The sequence below is a fragment of the Arvicola amphibius genome, chromosome 1 (genome assembly GCF_903992535.2).
Source record: "Arvicola amphibius chromosome 1, mArvAmp1.2, whole genome shotgun sequence".
Classification (NCBI taxonomy): domain Eukaryota; kingdom Metazoa; phylum Chordata; class Mammalia; order Rodentia; family Cricetidae; genus Arvicola; species Arvicola amphibius.
Genome location: NC_052047.1, coordinates 13,861,972 through 13,865,820, shown reverse-complemented (window position 1 = coordinate 13,865,820; position 3,849 = coordinate 13,861,972). Strand labels below are relative to the sequence as shown.

The 3,849-nt window shown below is 46.3% G+C and overlaps 1 pseudogene; it reads right to left on the bottom strand.

Moving 5' to 3' along the window:
* Positions 1-890: 890 nt before the first annotated feature.
* On the bottom strand, positions 891-3,595 carry LOC119803014 (annotated as a pseudogene).
* Positions 3,596-3,849: the final 254 nt, after the last annotated feature.

The window sequence follows — 3,849 nt, the reverse complement described above, 5'->3', positions numbered from 1 at the left end:
GATCCATGTCAAAACCAGACTCCCAGGAACTACACCCCCAAAGGCAGAACCTAACTGAAGATCCCAGAGGAGCCTGCTCTAGTTTGGTCAAGGAGAACCTGTCACTCTGACAATATTTCCCTTGGGACTTCAACCCCAGGGCAGCCACAGCCTGCCCAGAATTTCCAGTCAAAGCTTTCGTTGTAGATTTCCAGAAAGACAGTTGGGAATGACTTCGTTTTCATCTTAAACATTTTCGTTTCCCGAAGACCTTTGGCAGTTTCTCCACCTTCAGATCCTGCTGCAACCACCATGTTGCCCAGTGCTTCCCCCTCTGGGTCCTTCTTCATCCCATCTTCTGCAGGGGCCGCCACTCCCCCACAGGAAGTGCTCATGAAATTCTGCTACATCATTTATCGATGTGGTTCCTTCCTGCCCTCCCCTCAGGAGCTCACCTTGCCCCAGGTGATCCATCCCATGAAAAACATCTCCTAATCAAACAGTTTCCTTCCTAGGTGAAATTTGAACGCAAGCTCTTAAGAGGAGGACTTTCCACACTGATACCAACACCCATGCAGTTAAGAAATGTTTATTCCTGGGAGGTAAAATGACAAGGTGGCAATGCAGTGATGTCTTTGCTCGCCTGAACTCTTGTACTGCGAAACCACGCCAGCCTAATTAGCAGTGGAAATCACAGACCCCAAGCTCTGTAATTATTATCAGATTTGCATAACTCATCACAATCTATTATAAATTCATTATTAACAGGAGGTCTGTTCTCTCCCCCAAAACATTAAAATATTCTACTTTGGAGGAGAAAAAAACAAGCCGGTGACACCACAGTGTGCGATGTTTATTAAAAACTACCATTGTCAGCTATTCTGACAGCTGCTCAGGCCGCAGATACCAACTCAGAGCTGCCTCGCTCCCAATTGCCAGACCTGGTGCTTTATCAGACGCCTTGATGGTGTGTAGATATTGGCTTTATATTTCCCATCAGTCCCCGTCCGCAGTCCATTCCCTGCTCTGTTGACACATTTACAGAATCATAATTTATATTGACACATTAACTCTTTCACTTCTTTTACTGTCCCAGGGCTGTCATTTTGTATGCACGAAACCCACACATCCAGCATTTATGGGGAGATAACCATACACAAGGTCACAGAGCCAGAAGCAGAAAGCGTATGGTCCCTGCCCTGAAGTCGTCCTGGGAGTCTCGCCTTACAAGTGTCCATAGAAGAAAACAGTCAGTCCATGGTGTTACGTGTGCATTGAGCCAATGCTCTGAGACTCACCTGCTGTCCTGGGTACCGACATTGCATCACCACATGTGCCCTTCCCAAGGCCATCACCTCCCGAGTGCTGTTATTCAAGACCCCTTTACAGCCACTGTAACTGGTAGTTAGAGCGGTGAAGGACCTTACCCGCCGTCACTAACTATTTAAGCTAGCAGTGGCAGAACCCAGCTATCAACCCAGGTATGTCCAATTCTAAATGCTGGGAAAGGGGATGGGGATGGGTTTGGCTGGTATGAGTGCGTTGCCAAGCATACACAGAGCCCTGGGTTTAACCCCCAGCCTTGGCATCATTGCCTCTACTAAAATAGATGCTCTCCTTTGTGTTACACTCCCAATGGTGGTGAAGAGAAGAATTGTGTAGGTAGAGATAGGAAAACATGGCATTCCCTGACCCCAGCTCAACCTGAGTAACTCACCAAAGTAGAAGGAGTGATACCCTGAGACCAGCGTCTCTACCTCTACTCATGTTGCCCAGAGCAGACAGGATGCACTCCAAGCACAGATAGCATGTCCCACTCATCAGTGCTTCTGCCAGAGCCCAGAACAATGTCTTACAGAGACAATGATTGACTTCTATTAGGAGAAATGAAGAGTATGAGGTGAGAAGAAACAGAAGAAAGGAGGGAGCTGGGGGAAAATCCAACTTCTGGTGTTAAGTTCTCAACACAGAGTGTCTGACAGTGTTTGCTTTATACAGCATTTAAAGCTGTGCTTAAGGGGCTGAGCTGACTCTCATGATTGCTCATGTGTAATCTGAGCCATGGAATTACTCTTTTTTGTGGTCTAGAGGCCACAAGGCTCATCTTGTGCTGCTCAGATGGTAATACAAATAGCTATGTGTTATAGTACGGACCAAATGGCATATGGAGCAGGTCCACGTCATCTGTCTTTGTTAGGTATTAATTGCCAAAATAAGAGTCATGAAACCTTGCATATTTAGCACATTTACCTTCAAGGCAGTTGTCCCTCTCATCCTATAATGACTGTCTGGGGATTTGTATAGTTTATGGAGCTAAGCACCAGGTATATAGGATAACCCAAAGCAGGCCCAAAGATTTCCCGATCCCAAGTCCTTCCTTTCCAGCCTCTTGCTGCAGGAATTAAACATTCATCTCCATCAGAGTGTAAAACCCACTCATTTCCAAATGTTCTCTAAGTGTGTCTGTATGTCTGTCCTCTCTTGGTTCTTTCATTATCCTAATCAGGTCACATAAATCCCCAAAAAGCCTTGCTGATTATCATTATAACTTTGGACTTTTTTTTTTCACAATTCACACTACAAGTGAACACGGCACATTTTTATTCCACTTCTCCCCTCCAGAATCAGTCTCTCTGCTAGAAAGGGGTAAGTCTTCCTTGTCATGTGTCTAGAAAACACTCAGGCTTAGCACTGTGATCCTCTGCTGAAATAGAAAACTGATGAAGATGTAGTGAGGAGTGCAGGCAGACCTGCTTTTCATCCCGCCCAGCTCCCTGCCACCAGCTAGCTTATGTCCCAAAATAACAACACACAAATTGTATTCTTTTAAAACACTGCCTGGCCCATTAGTTTCTAGCCTCCTTACTGGCTAACTCTCACATTTTGATTAACCCATTTCTAATAATGTGTGTAGCACCACGAGGTGGTGGCTTACAGGGAAGTATCTTATCCTACATCCATCTCGGGTCGGAGAATCATGGCAACTGCACGAGGCATCTGCCTCACTCCCAGCATCCTGTTCTGTCTACTCTACCCACCTATGTTCTGACCTATCAGCTAAGCAGTTTCTTTATTAATTAACCAATGAAATCATCAGATAGATAGAAGAAATACCTACATCGTGAAGACCCCTTCTGCTCTTCTCTGTCCAGCCAAGTCATGCCAGGCCAAGTGGGCACCATCATAGGGCAAGCAGGAGGTCTCATCATTGGAGGGCCAGGCATCATGGGCATGTGGCTTCTCGTAGGTGGCCTCCTTCTGAAAGTGGGTCCTACAGGCAACAACCCAGGAAGAGGAGGGCCCATCCTTGACATCATGGAAGTGACTTCCCATATAGGGTGCAGGTATCATGCCAGAGTCAGGAGGACCTGGGAGACCTGGGGTAGATAAAACAGGATTATGGCCCCTGCAGGGGGAGGAAGAGCGTCTGGACCTGGAGGTGTCTTTCCTTGTTGAAACTCAGCTGTTGTTTTATCAGTTAGGTTCTGGGGCTGCTCTGTCATGCTTTTCTGGTAGTAGCCTTCCTCATTCTCTATGCTTCCTACCACTGCAGTGTACCCTTCCCAGGCAGAGAATCATGGGTAAGATCCGTACCACAGTGGTCACGATAAAACATGGGTGTGTTGCTCCGCAGGCTGCTGGCTAGCTGCTCAGATTTGGTTTTTTGTTTTTTAAATGAAACTGGGGTATAGAATTTTCCCTTGAGGATCCTCTTGGCACTCTATATTCTTCAGGCTCCAAATGCTGGTTTTTATGAAGAGTGGCTTCTAAACTTTTTGTTCCTGACATGAACTGACTTTTGCTGTTCCCTGCTGTCTTTGTGGGGCCCCCTTTGCCATATATTTGCCTGATTTGAGTTTAGATCCCACC